At 44.7% G+C, this 20,990-nt stretch overlaps 1 protein-coding gene and 1 long non-coding RNA gene across 2 annotated transcripts in view; both read left to right on the forward strand.

Moving 5' to 3' along the window:
• Positions 1 to 20,990, forward strand: part of LOC148094548 (uncharacterized) — a 215,526-nt gene that overhangs the window by 94,323 nt on the left and 100,213 nt on the right. The gene's annotated exons all lie outside the window — the stretch shown is intronic.
• LOC148094551 (uncharacterized) lies at positions 4,304 to 5,212 on the forward strand. Its single transcript, XR_015718479.1, has 3 exons — positions 4,304 to 4,405; positions 4,525 to 4,605; positions 4,969 to 5,212. It is a non-coding gene; the product is annotated as an uncharacterized LOC148094551 (long non-coding RNA).

Raw genomic sequence — 20,990 nt, forward strand, 5'->3', positions numbered from 1 at the left:
AATACTGGGTCAACGACCCAGAAACCCTGACACAGGGTGTGTCAAAGAGTGAACAGAACAGGCTTCAAGAAGTGACAGTAAGGAGAAGTTTCAAGATCTGTGGGCCAGTCAGCCTCTTGTGTAAAGGACAAAGTGATGCTGAAGTCAGAAGCTGTGGTCAGTTCAGTCAGCCCAGGTTTCAGTATTCATGACATGCCTGAGATAAAATTTGACCTCACTCCCCCTTAGTCAAAAGAAATAATGAAAGCGCATGAAAAAACTCCTGACTTAACTCTCTGTGCTTGCATTGGGATGGCTCTCAGGAAGGGATCAGTGCAGCACTGCAGCAGTGACAGTGATGTAGCACTTACATAGAGTTATATAAAGTACCAATGGATAATTACCAAGGTGATAAGTAATTTGGGCTAGTATCAGAAGACTGAGAACGACTCTTAGAGCTCTGGTACATGAATGGCAGAGAAACCAGACAAACACAGTTGTGTGGCTTTAAAAGTACCTTAGTGATGTTAAGCCTTGTAAAATAAATTTGTAAACAACACAGTATTTCAATAGGTTTTAACAGAATGTCAAGTATAAAAAATTTCCCCCAAAGTAGCAAAAAAAAAAAATAGAATAAAATAAAATTGTGCACAAATAAAAGAATTAGTCTTTTTAAGTCCAAATGATACCGGTGGGGCCCATGACAAACGGGTGTATGGCAATAGAATTTGTCCGACAAGGAGTGTGTGTGATTGTCTGTCCTACCGTACTACTTGTACAGTAGAGGATTGTAGTCCATCAATGTGCGTTTGAGTGTGCGTGTATATGTATATCGTCTCCTAGGATCTTGGGTTGGCTCGCCATCCAATGAACACTGGAACACTCTGGGTTCTGGAATCGCTGACCTGGTCTTTGGATTCGTCCCATATAAAAACCTGACCTATAAACAATGGCCAAATATATGTCACGTCCCCTTTAAGGATAACTCTCACAAATTAAACTAAAGTAGTGTCACAGTGCAGTAACAACTATTCAGATCAGCTATCATCAATTCAATCATCAATCAATTCAATTCAGTCATGTTGTACAACATTAAAATATCAAGTTTCAAAGTTCAAAGTATCAATATCCAAAATTTCACAGTATCAAGGTTCAATTATTTGTAACCTGCAGTAACATTAAAGATTATCTACAAGGTTTTAAACATTCAGGAATTATAGTCACCATATAATTCATTTTCATTGTAAACATTAATTACATCCATCAAAATACTCACTGTACATATATATATATATATATATATATATATAATCACAAATAAATAAGTATATTACCCCTTTTAAGAAATGGAATAATATGCAAATGCTTATCAGAAATTGAACAAAGTGCAAATAATCAATCTCAATAACCTGTAAACACAAGGACTCAAATAGGAGTATTAAATAGACGTGCTTAATCCTGCTTGTACCATAGGCCTACTAGTACAAGCGGAAATACACTAAAAATTACCTCCAAGTATTCAATACTGAGTATAGTAAAACAACTGATTGACATCAAAAATTAAACAGGAAGCGGGATAAAGTCTGCTTACAATTATCTCTCATGAAGTTATTTTTAGCTGCTTTAACCATTTACAGCTTTTCACATGTTAATAACTTAGATTATTAACTAACTAGCATAACAACAGTGCGTTTCAGAGACATCCAACAACTGTACCCACACTCCGCACATCACGTGTCTGATTAGCCACATTTAGCTTACCGCCGTCGAGTGGATGCTCAGCGTTAAGTGAAGCCACAGCTCAGTAAACCTTCCGGTTTCGCTCTGCCCTTGACGACAACAAGTGCAAAACTATAATTTGTGAAAAAATATCAGTTTAGATGGTATTTTTTAACTCGTTAGATGTTAATTTCTCCAGCTTACCGATAACAAAGTTTTAGTTCGTCTGCTCTGTTTGGCTGTAGAAGCAAGAGACTGAAAACTTAGGAGCTGGTACTAAGGAGGGACAAGAGCTGCCCAGAGCTTCACCGATTGGCTGACATGCGAGGAGTGGAGTAAAACAATAGGCTGTCATCAGAGCTCATCAACCCTCTGAGAAAACTTAACCCTTGTTTGACCAGAGCATATCATATATAATCCGCGTCCCTTCTATGTTTAAATAAATATTTTGATCTTGTTTCTCTTTCATTAACAGGGATAGTAAGAACAGAACAATGAACATTAAATGTTTTAATTTTTCTTCTGTTTTGTTTGAGATGATTTTAGGAACTGGGTTACACCGATGTAAGCTGCTCATCATTGGTTATGGGTCAAAAACTGCGCCAAAGGCTAATTACCACCTCCATTCCTGAAAAGCAGGAAATATATGAATGATTTTGAGAATATATGTATTCTGCCCGTTCCATTATTTTATGATACAGGCATTCATGAACCCTGTCTGTGTCTATCCTATGAATTCAAGCCAAAAGCACCTGAGAACATGCACATGATGCGGTGAGCAACCAGTGTGCAGAGCACAGCGATGAAGACAGAGTGGAGCGTTTCAAGCTTCTGACGCTCCAGGTAACTGCACACAGATAACCTGAGACATGTGTGAAGCTTTCAGTGGGTCTGTGTGATGGTTTATTGGGTAGAAACAGGCTCGAAACCACAACTGTTTCATACAATTATATTTGGCCCCCGAGATAAGTTTTACAGCTTTCCTAGTGATAAAAACCTCCTTTATTGTAATTCATGCTACTGTTGGGATTAAATGATTTGAAGTGCCTCAATTCTGCCATATAACCATATAGTGTAGTATTAACTGGACACGGCCTTAGACCAAGTGTCCCTGGAAGTCAAACGCTGCAGACTCTCACTCACGCTTGCCTGGGAAAAAGTAGATAAGACGGGACCATCTCTGGTGGAAAGTTACTGACACACTGTTTAGACTAGAGTGAGAGAGCTTCTGTAATAAAACTGTCAGGGGCGCAGCAGCATTTTGAGATCAACGTGTCGTGCAGGACGCATCTCCCTCCTAGAAGTAATAAAGAGTTAAATGGTCTACTGAGCAGTGTTTTGTCTTCCATCGATGCCTCGGAGGAATCAAAGGAACTCGGTGAAGTGTTGATATTTAACACTACACAAAATCATCAAGCAAATGACAATTAAATGACAGAAAAGTTTTTACTACAGAAATTTCTGTGACTACAGTTTAAAAAACCAAAGGAAAAAACTGCAGTGTGAGCAATGAGCTGTCAGGGCTTTTTTCTGTAATTTTACACATTTATTTCTTACGATTTAAGCACAAAGAGCCGTAACAACAGATTTCTGTCTTTGTCACAGCAGCTTTTTCTTTATCATGTAGAGTTAAATATGTCACTTCTTTACACAGTAAGGGGAGTTTCACTGGTCCGGCATACAGTGGGCTGTATGTGGCCCGCTATGTAAAATGAGTCTAAATCTTCATGGTCTGAGAGATGTAGCCCACAAGAATGACTGAGGAATCAGGGCTGGGAGGAGATCGGCCCTGGCAGTTTTGGTCTAGGTGGCCGATCACGATCGCTCCACAAAAAGAAAGAAATATATAATAAATAAAATAACATACAGTGGTGTGAAAAAGTGTCCCACTTAAATGTTTCAGATCATCACATTTAAATATTACACAACAACAACAACACAAGTAAAAACAAAATGCACTTTCTAAATGAAAGTGTTTATTATTAAGATAAATTAACTGTGTCACAGACCAGAAGATCCTCCAAAGCCAGACATCATGCCAGCATCCTAAGAGATTCAGAAACAAATGAATTGAGATCTGTCAGTGTGGACAGGGTTATAAAGCCATGTCTAAAGCTGTGGGACTCCACCAAACCACAGAGAGAGTCATTATCCACAAATGGAAAACATGGAACAGAGGTGAACCTTCCTCGGAGCGGCCGGGCATCCAGCCACGACGCATCCAAGAGGTCAGCAAACAGCCCAGAACAAAGAGCTGCACGACTCACTCGCCTCAGTTAAGGTTCATCACAAAGGGGAAGTAACAAAGTACAAATACTTTGTACTCTACTGTACTAAAGTAGAACTTTCAGGTATCTGTGCTTTACTGGAGTACTTTTTACTTTTCCTCATTACATTTTAAACAAATAACTGTACTTTGGACTTCTTACATTTTCTTGTTACTTTTGGTTCAACAAATTTGCAGAGAGTTATTGTTTCTGTCACTCTGAGCGTACAGCCCTCTTTGAAATAATCACCAGGGGACGTTACATACAAAGAGATGACGTGTGCCACAGTAACAGGTCCAAGTGGGCCGCTGTGTGGTTTTGTTTCTTTGGCACAGCTCTGGAACGACTGCAGGTGTCCATAAGTTGTGGCCGCGGTACTTCAGCATCTAATGAGCCCTACAGAAGACGATCGAGCATAAAGGGAGTAACATGTTGTGCAGGTCATTTCAACTGCAACGTTTCTATCAGCCCAACAAACAACAGCAAACACACAAGCTGTTGTTGTGCAGTTTGTCTCACAGTGTGTTGCAGCTAAAGGTCCAGCTGTTGTATTTCACAGGGACAGAAACGAGTTTGAGATAACTTCACTCAGAGATGGAGAAAGAATACAGGACAGGAAGAGGAGAGCTTATATTTAAAGGTAAGGACTGCTCAGTGGCATTTGATAGAAACTGAAAGCTTACATGGAAGTCCTCATGTTCTCATATTGTGAAACACGCTGCAAAGCAAACTGTGTTACTTAAAGAGCACATGAAAGTCCTCTGCAGGTTAGTGCAGGATTATCAGGTTAGTTTACAGTAAAGAACTGTGTGCGACTGACGCACAATGGCTGTGGTGCTCGTGGTCTGTTACATCAAGAGTAACAGAGATGAATATGAATTTCAGCTGGTGATGCTTAAATGTAGAAAAAGACGGTGTAAACAGCGTCCTGTCAGTGTAGAGGCTGGAAATCAGCCAGGACAGCTCATGAAATACCTGCTGATTATCATCTTGTTGATTTCAGTTTCTACAAAGAGCCACTACAGCTGATTTTAGCTTCCCCCACCTGCTAAATCACACTGTGAGATGGAAACCCTGCTGAGCAAAAGGAACAAAGGCTGCTCTCAGTTCTGCCAGAAAGCATCTCCATGATCCCCGAGACTTTTGGGAAAATACTCTGTGGCCTGTTGAACTGTCTCTGCTGCTCGTCTGCAGAAGAGTATCTCAGCCTTCCACACAGTGAGCCTTTTCTCCTCATTCAGATTGTATCATGGACTTAAGATCTGTTGTTTGATCTTTTCCTTCCACCTCTCTGGTTTATTCTCACTGATCTCACTTGCTGCAGTGACTACAATAAAAACATCCTGTTTGTGGAACAGCACATATGTGTCTGATCACTCTGCACTGCACGCTCAATACAAATCTCACCGCCAGGAAGGACCTCAGTCACAAAGAGAAAACCTCAACACATAATATACACAAATCCCAGCTGTCATAACGTGCACCAAAAAGGGATTAATCCTGTTTTTTCTCAGTCCTTGCAGCGCTTTCTGTCACCTAGAGCCAGTTAATGTCTCCAGACCAGCCCTAAAGACGTGAAAATGAATCCACTGTGAGTGAACACATGTCATTGTTTTAAGCCCCACAGATACAATCATAGTCTAACTGTACAATGCAATGTAGTCCAAATAATCCAGCACATATACAGCAGTGAAGAGACAGAGGGGTGAGTGAGCAGGGACCTTTCACAATGCTGCATTTTAGTTTTTACCTTTGGCAGAATCTAACTCTTACTTTTCTGTGTTCGTGTATTTGAAGTGAAATTAAAGCTAATTAGAGCTTAATGGCAAGAAAGCAAAAGTGGAAAGTGCTAAAAATAGAGAATTATCCTTTTAAGTGAATCTAAATCTTTCCCTTCCTCTGTCTAAAAGAAGCTTCATCTCCTCTCTCTGTTTATACCAACTCTACTGTCTGACTGGCTTTTGGAGACTCAGATTTGAAGCCAAACAGAAAAATCGATGTTTTCACTGAATGTTTTCTAACAGTAAATATTTGTCAAACATTTGTTCCCAGTTTCTCTTTCCATGTGTTGTCCCTTAATCTGAACTGGAACCCAATGAAGCAGAGTGTGATCACCTCCTACGAGCCATCCTGTCACAGTGAGTGGAAGCTACAGTATCAGATACTGGCTCTTTGTTGACATCTGGGACACAGCTTTGACTAAGAACTCTCCTTTTGTTCTTACCTTGTGGCTTTATAAAAAAATATCGAGATATATATCTTATATCGCCATTCAGCTAAAAAATATCGAGATATGAATTTTGGGTCATATCGCCCAGCCCTAGTGCACAGTGACACAAAACTCATTTAACAACACAAACTATTTCAAAAAATGATGTAGACCAGGGGTCAGCAACCTTTAACACCCAAAGAGCCATTTGGAGCCAGTTTCCACGCAAAAGAAAACACTGGGAGCCACAAATACTTTGTGACATCTAAAATGAAGATAACACTGTTTATATTGTTTTTTACCTTTATGCTTTGTGTGAACAACTAAGGTGTGCTGCTTATGAAATCCATGAAGTTACAGAGAAAATTACACTTTAATTATGTAATTAACACATTTTGAACTCTTAAAGAAATATAACAAAAGGAAAGCTGAACTAAAATGATCCAGCAAACAAAAACTGCTGTGAGCCGCCCCCCTTATGTAGCCTTTGGGCTTTTGGAGCCTTGACCTGACTTTTAAAAACTAAAAACCGACTTAATGTCTGCGCTCTCTCTGCTGTTGTGTTGTTGTTGGTGTGTGTCGGGCTGTGAGCTGCAAAGCTACAGCCGGCTGTGTGCGTACAGCAACCGTGTGTGAAAAGTGGTCAATAAAGAGATGCTGAAAAGCGTGTTCATGCAAACATCATCAGGTCTGCCGTGATATGTTTACAATAAGACTTCTGCTCCTGAACCTCTGCACACAGCGTCTGCAGATCAGGCTGTACGAGTCACTTTCATCTTTACAGGACTGTAAGCTGTCGTCTGTGAGGCGCGAGCGTGTTTGTTTTAACATAGTTCACGGTGGAGCTGCTGACATAATGTGGATCCGAACATCCATAATTGGCCTACCTGGGGCTGAAAGTCTCGATAAATGCGGCGTTTTGGCGGGTATACCGGCTTCTGCGAGTGTGACGCTTATTTTGAGCGATGAAAAATAATAAGATATAATTTTATTTTTATATTTCAAAATCACAATAATCTTCCAATTTAGAACTACAAGTTAAAAAAGAACTAAACACAAATAAAATACACTTCAGCTAAATACTTCTAATTTATTTGCCCAAACCACGCGGAGCCGCAGTATAAGGACAAAAGAGCCGCAGGTTGCCGACCCCTGATGCAGGCAGATCAAGGCAATGTTACAGATTCAGTAAGAACAGAAGTTTATTCCTTCAAATCTGCAGGGCGTCACACTAACACAGCTGCTTATGTCCAGCATCGCTCTGTTATTATCAATTTGATTCAAACGTGTCCAGTTTATTGTCTTAAACTGGCATTAAAGCTTCAGTGAACTAAAGTGGTCCCTCTGAGTCAGCACCCAGAAAGCTCGTCTCTTTGAAAAATGTGGCCATAAATACGAGCGCTGCTGGGATCTTAAAACGCTGGGGCTAAATCCACACCTGAAATCTTTGTTTCACTCAGTAACAGCACCTTTTTAATATTATTGACTATATGTTACAGTCACATTTATATAAAATGTCAAACATTATACGTTAGCTAAAGGTTGAAGTCACAGAACTATACTGAACAACAATGCAGTTTGAGTTCTTCTTGTTTGTATATATTTGATTTACTGTAAGCAGCAGGAGTAAAAGCTAAAGAAGAAACAGTAAAGATATGAATGAATCTCTGCTCTTACAGCTTTTATTGTGCCGTGATGTCTCCTTTGAAACTGTCCTCTTGCTCGTCTTTTGGATGCTCTCCTCTTCCTCATCTTTCCTGTTCCTTTCACCAAACTGCTGCACTCTTGTTCTTTGCTCTCGCCTCCTGTTCTGGTTACAATTAGAATGCAGTCAGCATGTGCCAAACAAACTCCCCCAAATCGATCATGTTTGATATGATGATGACGTTTTTAACATCTTATTTATCAACTTATTTAATACACTGTATCAATCAATTATTAAACAAATATCAGGCTGTAGAAAAGCCAATAATAATGCACCGAGCACGTTCATGCCATAACAGCTAAATGGCCATCAAAGAAAACCCTGAATGCCTAATACAGGACAGGCCAACAGTTAATGCAGCCACAGATGGACATCAGTCAGCTTTCTGCACTTTCCACCTGATCACATCTGTCCTCAAAGTCACGTCACTTCCTCTGTGGTTCATTTATGTTTACTTTTACATTAGAGACCAAAAAGTTGTCTATAGCAGTTTAAATATGATCAACTGGTTTTTGACAAATACCAGAAATGAGTTTATGGCAGATATGACTTTTTGACACAACACCAGCTAACTGACAAGACCTAGTTAAAAGCTAATATTACGGCTGAATATTAACCTGACCTTAGGCTCCAGTATTCTAAAACTGGCACTTCCCCTCTGATAAACCACATGATCATGTAACAAATATGTCAGCTTACCAAAGAACAGAGGACAGTTTATTCAGGGTGTGACAGCACTTTACCACCTGTGTCCAACATATCATACACATTTGTGGACTGGAGCACGTACATCGTTAAAAACTCCAGGACTTCATCACAGCCTCTCTCACATGCGCTTCACATGTGTAGTTTACAGGAAACTTAAATAACACCGGCTGAATATGTTTGTAGCAGGATAACATTAGGCTCCCTTATATGATGGGATTTAAACAGGGAGAAAGAAGAAAAATGTTGGCATCAGTTACCAACACTTCACTTAATATCAGATTGAGACTCACTTGTGTTTAACCCTGGAATATGTGAACAGATTACTTATTGAGTCCTTTCTCAGTCCACGGGTTGTAAAACCACAACATCCTCCATCCGTAGTAAGAGAAAGTGTCTTGTGGTGAGTTCTCAGAAATCGGCTCCTTGAGCACAAGAAATGACAACATCACAGAACTCAAGTATGGCGAAGCTCGCGGCTCTCCAACGGGAGATTGAGAGACCAGTGTTGGACTGTAAAACTGCTTTGAAATTCATATGAGCTGTTCGCACTAAAGTAAAAACACCATCACTTATGCGGATACCCCTTTGGCGCCAGCTGCAAGGCTGGAGCTGAACAACAACACCCTGATAACGACTGTGTTTAGTCTGTTCTTCCCACTCCATGCAAGGCCACCTGGGTTGGCTGGAAGACTGTTTACTTAGCCTGGCAGGGCGAAGGACACTGTCTCAGCTGAACTATGGACACGCACACACATACATATTAGAGATGGACCGATCCGATATTACGTATCGGTATCGGTCCGATACTGACCCAAATTCCTGGATCGGATATCGGCAAGAAATAAAAAATGTAATCCGATCCATTAAATATCAAAAAAGCACCTCACAAAACTTGCTACACGGCGTAACTCGGCTCATAACCGTAGCACGTCGCAGCTGTGTGTTCACATGATAGAGCGGCTGTGTGCTACCAAACCAGCATTTTATCTACAAGGAAGTTTTCCCCGAGAGAAGTAAAGCAAGTGTGTAAGTTCATCTCTGAATGTTTGTAAAGCATTCCAGCGTTAAGCTTAACAACCGATATATGGAGCGACTGCCTCTCTCTCTCTCTCTCTCTCTCTCTCTCTCTCTCTCTCCTGCTCCTACTTCAAACGTGAAACTGATCAATGATCAGCTGATCGTCTCTCTTGTTTGTTTTTGGCCCACTTTGCACCAGAAAGAGGAAACCAGCGGCTGAACAACAGCAGCACGTTTAAGCTTGATCAGCTGTTGTTAGAATTTATTTAATATTATTTCTACACCAGGATCTTTTTCTACAGCTGACGTAACTGTGCAGGGGTGGATCTAGCAAAGTGTAGCCAGGGGGGCCGATAGGGCATGAACAGGGAAAAGGGGGCACAAAGACATACTTTTCTTTCTTATTCTCATTTAAAATGTCGAGCTTTTAATAAATAATTATCTGACCCAAAGTTTTAATCTGATGTAAAATATATATATAAGTCCATTACTGTATATAGTAACTGTTAAGTCTAACATACCCTAGTAAGCTATAGTACTTTTTCCTTTGGGAAGGTACCATCTGTGCAGTCTGCAATTTTGTTGAAGAAAGATGTTGAATCTATTTAATTATTCTTGAAAAATAATTTATTTCTGTGCATTTTCCCCCTGCATCAAATTAAATTTGATTACATCGATTAAGCATCATGAGGTGGAGGGTGGTTCCCTTTTTTTTTTTTTGCTGGGAGTTTGCAACCCTATTAGTTAGGTTGCTTAATATTTCTGCTAAGTACTCTTTAAAATACCAGAATAGGAAGGATGGAGCAGGTTTAACTTTATTAGATTAGTTTTGCTGAACTATGAAATATTTTGGGTGCAGTGTGTTTTTTACATACAAGTATAACAGAATAGCTTTAGTGTTGTTATTTATTTAAACTTGAGTATAAACTTATACAAAATGCAGCAAGATATTAAAAAACAGTTTTATTGATTAAAAACACACTATATCGGATTCATATCGGTATCGGCAGATATCCAAATTTATGATATCGGTATCGGTATCGGACATAAAAAAGTGGTATCGTGCCATCTCTAATACATATACACTGATATACACTCATCCCCCCTCCCTTTCCAAACTCCTTCGACGCTTATTCCCCTCCGATGCTGACAGTGGATCAAGGAGACCAGCGCACGCAGGCCCGGATGTATTGTCTAAATCGGCTGTCTCTCACCCTTTACCCCCCCCCCCCTGTTACTTGTCATGTGTTTCTTTGGTGTATTAAGAGTTTTTCATGTGCAGAGGTGTTTTTTTCTGTTCTCAAACTGATCTCCCTGTTGGAGCTCAGTCTGGGGGGAGTTATTTTTTTCTCCTTCTCTTTCCTCATGTGGTGCATTTTACATGTTATACCTCTCTGACCTGTCTTCCCCATGTGATGTTTGTGTAATGTATGTATGGTCGGAGGGTAAGATGGCGCCGCCATTGCGTGCAATAGGTCGGCAGCCTTATGAAATTTCCCCTTGTGGGACTAATAAAGGTATATCAAGTATATTTGTCTCTTATATATATAATACATCTATATATACACTGTCAAAGATACTCGTCTTTGAGTGAAGATTTAAGGTGACAGGAAATATAAATAACTGCAACTTGAATCTTTACTGAAGCTCAGTGTTTGACACAGAGTTCAGGCTCACTGCTGTAATGTATCATAATAATCTGACAATAACTATAATATTGTCCATATTATATTTACATTACCACAGTGAGATGACTTTAGTCTCATGAACAACATCAGCTAATTGTTATTTACTAGCTAATCTTAAATGACTGTTCAGTACAGAAATGAAGCCCAACAACCAGGTTTTACAGTCCTGTGGTCTCAGCCTCAACTAATCAAAGTGATGTCATAAAAAATGAATGAACAACAAAACATTTTTCTCCTTCATTTCTGTCAAACACAGCTGTATGAAACGTTTCTCGCGGTTAGTATCATGGTTGCTAGGCAACCTGAGCAGCGCGACGACAGCTGGGCCGTCCCGTTTCACGAGCCTCTCACTTCCGCGCTTCTGTATTACTTTGTATTACGCGCCGTACGCGCGGTCGCTGGATTGGGACACAGCCCGTGTGTGCTCATAGCCCCTAAACAACAACAGTACAGTCTGCTAGTTCAAATGCACAACATAAATGACAACTTACTGTACACTGAACACACATCGCTCACTGAGTTAGGTCATTCTTGCACCTTTTTAAAACACACCCCTTTAGCTTACATCTTGAAAGTAGTGCCAGCCATATGGGTTTATATTCCAAACAGTGACACGAACTTGATCACCGAAATCCGCTTAACATGGCTGCTAATTTTCAAGCTTACTAGCTTATTCACGATTAGCACACTAACAATCATCATTAACCACAAATAACATAACCAAATGATAACATATAGAAAGAAACAATGTACGTATAAAACACAAATTCTTACCTAGCAGGAGAATAAATAATCAGTATTTTAAGGCTACTGCATGTACAGATGTCACTGCTGGCTCACATGAGCTACCTCTGAGAACCCCACAGTTTACTCCCCAGCTGACTGGCGCGAAAGAGTCGTAAATCACCGGCATTGTAAAACTTTAAATTATTCCAGGGCATGTTAAAAACAAAACACCAAACAGATGGACTGGATATTAAACGGTATCAAACGACTAAATTAACACAGGGTTACAATTACATTCTACCATCGTCACATCGAGAGTTTATTCATTAATCATCAGAGTTCAACAATGTGACATCCAGTTGAAAACAACTTCAGTAACGCCAGCAAAACAGGCTAACAGTGAATAACAGCACAAAAACAGCCGTGCTGATCGACAGCTCGACATATCCTCAACAACTCACCTCAGCATGGCTGCCATCGGTCACATTTTAACTGTCCGTTTTACAGCCTCTTCCAGAAAACGAATGCTTACGCGGTACACTATACACATATACAGTATATTGATTTTATTTGGTTTTAGAGTTTAACCTGAAATCTTTTGCTGCTGAGCAGCAGAGCTCCAAAGCGTCCCCTGTAACCATGGTTACGCAGAGGCGTAACAGTGTTCCAACTGTGACGTCACAGAGGAGAACCTATGTCAGACTGATACCTGGATCAGCCTGCAACTTTTATTGGCACTTTTCTGTTGAGATCCGGAGCTCGACGCCCTGGCACCCCGGGATCAGATGAGCTGCTGTGTTTTTCACGAAGAAAAAATAATTAACATGGAATAACGTCAGTCTCAGATGGAAAAAAACAAAGATGCAGGCAAAAGAGGACAGCTGATTGAGAAGAGATTTCTTCAAACGGTAAGGAGCTTCTACCAAGTGATATCTGATAAGGTTAAAACTTCAAGCTTAAATCTAATGTCCAGATTCACGCTAAACTTTTCTGATTACTCAGTGAATCTGTTCATATGTTGCTGTTTTAAGCAATCGGGTAATTTAATTGTGACAAATGTCTTTGACAAAAAATGCAGGATTAATTAAAGGCTATATATGACTGCTAGGTTAGGACGTGGTTAGGAGCAAATACTTAAGAGAGAGAGAGAGAGATATTTTGCTCTGATAGAAATCTTTATTAATATTTATGGGAAAAATTTTCCTCCATTACATTGTTTGTGGCCAATACAATAAATTGTCTCCTGGCTTTCAGGTGCCCCTGAGCCAAATTTGCAAAAATACCAGATTTTACAATCAAGGAACAAACTAGAGTAAAGAACAAATTGCCTATTAGACAGTAATTTGGAGCAGAGGGGCAACTTCCTGAAGCCATTAAAATGATTTGAGAGTAAAGATCATGCATCATCGTGGTAAGAAAAATTATATCCAATGTGTAGCAAAGATACAAGAGGGAGACATTGAAGTGACAGAACACTGAAGTGACAAAAAAGAGAATTCAAATTTTACAGGTTTTGCAATTAAAGTGTGAAAAGTGTGGCATGCATTTCTATTCACCCCCTGCTCTTCATAGAGCCACCTTTTGCTACAGTTACACCTGCAAGTCTTTTGGAGTATGTCTCTACCAGCACATCTACAGACTGAAATATTTGCCCATTCTTCATTGTAAAACAGCTCAAGCTCAGACAGATTGGATGGAAAGTGTCTCTGAACAGCAATGTTCAACTCTTGCCACAGATGCTCACTGGGATTTAGGTCTGAACTTTGACTGACCCTTCTAACACATGGATATTCTTTGATCTAAAGCATTCCATTGAAGCTCTAACTGTATATTTAGGGTCATTGTCTTGCTGGAAGGTAAATCTACATCCCAAGCTCAAGTCCTTTGCAGCCTCCAACAGGTTTTCTTCTAGAATTTCCATCTATTTAGCTCCATCCATCTTCCCATCATCTCTGACCAGCTTCTCTGTCCCTGTAGAAGGAAAACATCCCCACAGCATGATGTTGCCACCACCATGTTTCACAGTGGGGATGGTACGTTCAGGGTGATGAGCAGTGTTATTTTTCCCGCCACATGTAGCGCTTTTCATATAGGCCAAGAAGTTTAACTTTGGTCTCGTCTGATCAGAGTACCTTCTTCCACATGTTTGCGGTGTCCCATACGTGGTTCCTGGCAAACTGCAGATGGGACTTTTTATGACTTTTGGTCAACCTGCCTTAAACTTATCTACAACTTTATCCCTGTCCTGCCTGGTGAGTTCCTTGGTTTTCATGAAGCTGTTTGTTCATTAATGTTCTGTAACAAACTACTGAGGCCATCACAGAGCAGTTGTATTTATAATGAGACTAAATTACACACAGGTAAACTTGTCTAATTTGGTTGACTTCTAAAGGCAATTGATATCACTGGATTTTGTTTAGGGGTATCAGAGTACAGGGAACTGAATGCTAATCAACATGACACTTTTCACATTTTATTTGCTTAATATTCTGAAAACCATGTATCATTTTCACTTTACTGTTATGTGGTACTTTGTGTTGGTCTGTCACAGAAGATCTAAGAAAAATCCATTAACGTTTGTTGTTGTAAAGTGACAAAATGTGTGAAAGGTTTTCAAGGTACTGTAGGTCTACATTCTTCTTCTTCTATGGTAGAGCAGCCTGGGCAGACTAAGACCCAGCTTTAAAATGCCAAAGCTTTCTTTCTTTCTTTTCTTTCTTTTTTCTGACTCACACAGACTCAACCTCTACACGGCTGCCGTCTCCTGTAACCCTGCATGTTTCTAGGGTTTGTTTTCTTCTTTTTTTATGTTGTTCTTTCAGTTTTTGTCTTGAGATGAGGTTTGAAGTGTCTGTAGCGCAGCTGGTATGGTCTGTCTCGAGACAGTGCAGGCTGCACCCACCTGTAAAAGGTGGAGACTCACCAGGACATTCAGAACTCACAAGTTTTGACTTTCTCAACTCTTTTGTAGAGGGTTTCTCTGAGAAGGGGAAGGCAGTGAGGACTGGGGAGCGGACACCCGTATAAAGGGTGGCCAGGCGGCCCGGACCGGGTTTTTTGTTCTTTCTTTAACACGCCTGGTGGGCGGGGCCACCCGATAACAAGGGCTGGCAAGGCGTTCGGAGCCTGGGGAGCGGACACCCATATAAAGGGTGGCCAGGCGGCCCGGACCGGGTTTTTCTTCTTTCTTTCACACGCCTGGTGGGCGGTGCCACCCAATCACAAGTGCTGGCAAGGCTTTCGGAGCCAGAGGAGCGGACACCCGTATAAAGGGTGGCCAGGCGGCCCGGACCGGGTTTTTTTTCTTTCTTTCACACGCCTGGTGGGCGGTGCCACCCGATCACAAGGGCTGGCAAGGCTTTCGGAGCCAGAGGAGCGGACACCCGTATAAAGGGTGGCCAGGCGGCCCGGACCGGGTTTTTCTTCTTTCTTTTACACGCCTGGTGGGCGTTGCCACCCGATCAAGAGGGCTGGCAAGGCTTTCGAAGCCAGAGGAGCGGACACCCGTATAAAGGGTGGCCCGGCGGCCCGGTCCGGGTTTTTTCTTCTTTCTTTCACACGCCTGGTGGGCGGAGCCACCCGATCACAAGGGAAGACAAGTCTTTCGGAGCCAGACGAGCAGACACCCGTATAAAGGGTGGCCAGACGGTCCGGGTCTTTTCTTCCTTCTTTCACATGCCTGGTGGGCGGTGCCACCCGATCACAAGGGCTGGCAAGGCTTTCGGAGCCAGACGAGCGGACACCCGTATAAAGGGTGGCCAGGCGGCCCGGTCCGGGTCTTTTCTTCCTTCTTTTACACGCCTGGTGGGCGGTGCCACCCGATCACAAGGGCTGGCAAGGCTTTCGGAGCCAGAGGAGCGGACACCCCTACTAAGGGTGGCTAGGCGGCCCGGTCCGGGTTTTTTCTTCTTTCTTTCACACGCCTGGTGGGCGGTGCCACCCGATCACAAGGGCTGGCAAGGCTTTCGGAGCCTGGGGAGTGGACACCCGTATAAAGGGTGGCCAGGCGGCCCGGTCCGGGTTTTTTCTTCTTTCTTTCACACGCCTGGTGGGCGGTGCCACCCGATCACAAGGGCTGGCGAGGCTTTCGGAGCCTGGGGAGCGGAAACCCGTATAAAGGGTGGCCAGGCGGCCCGGTCCGGGTTTTTTCTTCTTTCTTTCACACGCCTGGTGGGCGGTGCCACCCGATCACAAGGGCTGGCAAGGCTTTCGGAGCCTGGGGAGCAGAGATGGGCAGTAACGCGTTACTTGTAACGCGTTACTGTAATCCGATTACTTTTTTCAAGTAACGAGTAAAGTAAGGGATTACTATTGCAAAAACGGTAATTAGATTACCGTTACTTTCCCGTAGGAACGCTGCGTTACTGCGTTACTAAAACCGTGATTTTCTTGCGAGAATGTCTCATGACAGTGACATAAGCGAGTGCTACGTGTGTGACAACAGCTGTGTGCAGATCAACAATGGATCATATATCGAGTGCGGGAGAGAGTATGAGCGTGCAGCGTTTAAAGCGTGGACGTACTGACCTTATTTTGAGTTTGATTCCGTAAAAAGTGACAAAAACATTAGTGTCCGTTGTGCGTGGGAAGAAAACTTCTTTCTACAGCGAAAAAAAACCCCCTAAACTTCCAAGCAAGCACCGAGTGCGCTACGACGTAATGGGAAACTCACAGAGAAACTGCCGTATCCTTCCACTGACCGCTGCGGCACACCTGCACCAGGATAACCCTCCGCCTACCCTACTCCTGCTTTACAGGTGAAAATAGAGCAAAAGGACCGCTAGTCTTGACTTTATTTATTTTCTGCTGTGTTTTACTTGCATCTGAAAGAGTGAGTGTAAACACACACATGTATATATATGTATATGTATATATATATATATATGTATGTATATATATATATATATATATATATATATATATATATATATATATATATATATATAGATATATGTGTGTGTGTGTGTGTGTGTGTGTGTGTATGTATGTATGTGCTGGAATGTGCAGAAAATAGGTTTAAATGTTAAACTAATTTCTTCCAGTCACAGAATGGTGCATATAATTAAAATTTTGCTTCATGCATAAAGTTAAAAGATTAAAACTAACAAAACAAGTTTTAAAAAGAGACTTTTCCATTTGATTACATTTTGTATGATGGATTATGTAGAAAAAGTAGAATTGGGCTGAAAGATCTATCGCTTTATCGCCTATTCAGGTTGTAAATCATGTTTTTAAAAAGTAACTAAGTAACTAAGAAACTAAGTAATTAATTACTTTTGAAAATAAGTAATCAGTAAAGTAACGGGATTACTTTTTTGGGGAAGTAATCAGTAATTAATTACTGATTACTTTTTTCAAGTAACTTGACCAACACTGCTGGGGAGCGGACACCCGTATAAAGGGTGGCCAGGCGGCCCGGTCCGGGTTTTTTCTTCTTTCTTTCACACGCCTGGTGGGCGGTGCCACCCGATCACAAGGGCTAGCAAGGCTTTCGGAGCCAGAGGAGCGGACACTCGTATAAAGGGTGGCCAGGCTGCCCGGCCCGGTTTTTTCTTCTTTCTTTCACACGCCTGGTGGGCGGTGCCACCCGATCACAAGGGCTGGCAAGGCTTTCGGAACCAGAGGAGCGGACACCCGTATAAAGGGTGGCCAGGCGGCCCGGACCGGGTTTTTTCTTCTTTGTTTCACACGCCTGGTGGGCGGTGCCACCCGATCACAAGGGCTGGCAAGCCTTTCGGAGCCAGAGGAGCGGACACCCGTATAAAGGGTGGCAAGGCGGCCCGGACCGGGTTTTTTCTTCTTTCTTTCACACGCCTGGTGGGCGGTGCCACCCGATCACAAGGGCTGGCAAGGCTTTCGGAACCAGAGGAGCGGACACCCGTATAAAGGGTGGCCAGGCGGCCCGGACCGGGTTTTTTCTTCTTTCTTTCACACGCCTGGTGGGCGGTGCCACCCGATCACAAGGGCTGGCAAGCCTTTTGGAGCCAGAGGAGCGGACACCCTTATAAAGGGTGGCCAGGCGGCCCGGACCGGGTTTTTTCTTCTTTCTTTCACATGCCTGGTGGGCGGTGCCACCCGATCACAAGGGCTGGCAAGGCTTTCGGAGCCTGGGGAGCGGACACCCGTATAAAGGGTGGCCAGGCGGACCGGACCGGGTTTTTTCTTATTTCTTTCACACGCCTGGTTGGCGGTGCCACCCGATCACAAGGGAAGACAAGGCTTTCGGAGCCAGAGAAGCGGACACCCCTACAAAGGGTGGCCAGGCGGACCAGACCGGGTTTTTTCTTGTTTCTTTCACACGCCTGGTGGGCGGTGCCACCCAATCACAAGGGCTGGCAAGGCTTTCGGAGCCAGAGGAGCGGACACCCCTACAAAGGGCTGCCAGGCGGCCCGGTCCGGGATTTTTCTTCTTTCTTTCACACTCCTGGTGGTCGGTGCCACCCGATCACAAGGGCTGGCAAGGCTTTCGGAGTCAGAGGAGCGGACACCCGTATAAAGGGTGGCCAGGCGGCCCGGCCGGGTTTTTTCTTCTTTCTTTCACACGCCTGGTGGGCGATGCCACCCGATCACAAGGGCTGGCAAGGCTTTCGGAGCCAGAGGAGCGGACACCCGTATAAAGGGTGGCCAGGCGGCCCGGACGGGGTTTTTTCTTCTTTCTTTCACACGCCTGGTGGGCGGTGCCACCCGATCACAAGGGCTGGAACGGCTTTCGGAGCAAGAGGAGCGGACACCCGTATAAAGGGTGGCCAGGCGGACCGGACCGGGTTTTTTCTTATTTCTTTCACACGCCCGGTTGGCGGTGCCACCCGATCACAAGGGAAGAGAAGGCTTTCGGAGCCAGAGGAGCGGACACCCGTATAAAGGGTGGCCAGGCGGCCCGGACCGGGTTTTTTCTTCTTTCTTTCACACGCCTGGTGGGCGATGCCACCCGATCACAAGGGCTGGCAAGGCTTTCGGAGCCAGAGGAGCGGACACCCGTATAAAGGGTGGCCAGGCGGCCCGGACGGGGTTTTTTCTTCTTTCTTTCACACGCCTGGTGGGCGGTGCCACCCGATCACAAGGGCTGGAACGGCTTTCGGAGCCAGAGGAGCGGACACCCGTATAAAGGGTGGCCAGGCGGACCGGACCGGGTTTTTTCTTATTTCTTTCACACGCCCGGTTGGCGGTGCCACCCGATCACAAGGGAAGAGAAGGCTTTCGGAGCCAGAGGAGCGGACACCCGTATAAAGGGTGGCCAGGCGGCCCGGACCGGGTTTTTTCTTCTTTCTTTCACACGCCTGGTGGGCGGTGCCACCCAATCACAAGGGCCGGCAAGGCTTTCGGAGCCTGGGGAGCGGACACCCGTATAAAGGGTGGCCAGGCGGCCCCGTTCGGGTTTTTTCTTCTTTCTTTCACACGCCTGGTGGGCGGTTCCACCCGATCACAAGGGCTGGCAAGGCTTTCGGAGCCTGGGGAGCGGACACCCGTATAAAGGGTGGCCAGGCGGCCCCGTTCGGGTTTTTTCTTCTTTCTTTCACACGCCTGGTGGGCGGTTCCACCCGATCACAAGGGCTGGCAAGTCTTTCGGAGCCAGACGAGCGGACACCCATATAAAGGGTGGCCAGGCGGCCCTTTCCGGGATTTTTCTTCTTTCTTTCACACGTCTGGTGGGCGGTGCCACCCGATCACAAGGGCTGGCAAGGCTTTCGGAGCCAGAGGAGCGGAAACCCGTATAAAGGGTGGCCAGGGGGCCCGGTCCGGGTTTTTTCTTCTCCATTTCACACGCCTGGTGGGCGGTGCCACCCGATCACAAGGGCTGGCAAGGCTTTCGGAGCAAGAGGAGCGGACACCCGTATAAAGGGTGGCCAGGCGGCCCGGTCCGGGTTTTGTCTTCTTTCTTTCACACGCCTGGTGGGCGGTGCCACCCGATCACAAGGGCTGGCAAGGCTTTCGGAGCCAGAGGAGCGGACACCCGTATAAAGGGTGGCCAGGCGGCCCGGTCCGGGTTTTTTCTTCTTTCTTTCACACGCATGGTGGGCAATGCCACCCGATCACAAGGGCCAGCAAGGCTTTCGGAGCCTGGGGAGCGGACACCCGTATAAAGGGTGGCCAGGCGGCCCGGTCCGGGATTTTTCTTCTTTCTTTCACACGCCTGGTTGGCGGTGCAACCCGATCACAAGGGCCGGCAAGGCTTTCGGAGCCAGAGGAGCGGACACCCGTATAAAGGGTGGCCAGGCGGTCCGGTCCGGGTTTTTTCTTCTTTCTTTCACACGCCTGGTGGGCGGTGCCACCCGATCACAAGGGCCAGCAAGGCTTTCGGAGCCAGAGGAGCGGACACCCGTATAAAGGGTGGCCAGGCGGCCCGGACTGGGTTTTTTCTTCTTTCTTTCACACGCCTGGTGGGCGGTGCCACCCGATCACAAGGGCCGGCAAGGCTTTCGGAGCCTGGGGAGCGGACACCCGTATAAAGGGTGGCCAGGCGGCCCCGTTCGGGTTTTTTCTTCTTTCTTTCACACGCCTGGTGGGCGGTTCCACCCGATCACAAGGGCTGGCAAGTCTTTCGGAGCCAGACGAGCGGACACCCGTATAAAGGGTGGCCAGGCGGCCCGGTCCGGGATTTTTCTTCTTTCTTTCACATGTCTGGTGGGCGGTGCCACCCGATCACAAGGGCTGGCAAGGCTTTCGGAGCCAGAGGAGCGGAAACCCGTAGAAAGGGTGGCCAGGCGGCCCGGTCCGGGATTTTTCTTCTTTCTTTCACACGCCTGGTGGGCGGTGCCACCCGATCACAAGGGCTGGCAAGGCTTTCGGAGCCAGAGGAGCGGACACCCCTACAAAGGGTGGCCAGGCGGCCCGGTCCGGGTTTTTTCTTCTTTCTTTCACACGCCTGGTGGGCGGTGCCACCCGATCACAAGGGCTGGCAAGGCTTTCGGAGCCTGGGGAGCGGACACCCATATAAAGGGTGGCCAGGCGGCCCGGTCCGGGTTTTTTCTTCT

This window comes from Neolamprologus brichardi, unplaced genomic scaffold, assembly GCF_056152115.1.
Source record: "Neolamprologus brichardi isolate AB-2024 unplaced genomic scaffold, ASM5615211v1 NODE_ptg000036l+_length_2141236_cov_1, whole genome shotgun sequence".
Taxonomy (NCBI): domain Eukaryota; kingdom Metazoa; phylum Chordata; class Actinopteri; order Cichliformes; family Cichlidae; genus Neolamprologus; species Neolamprologus brichardi.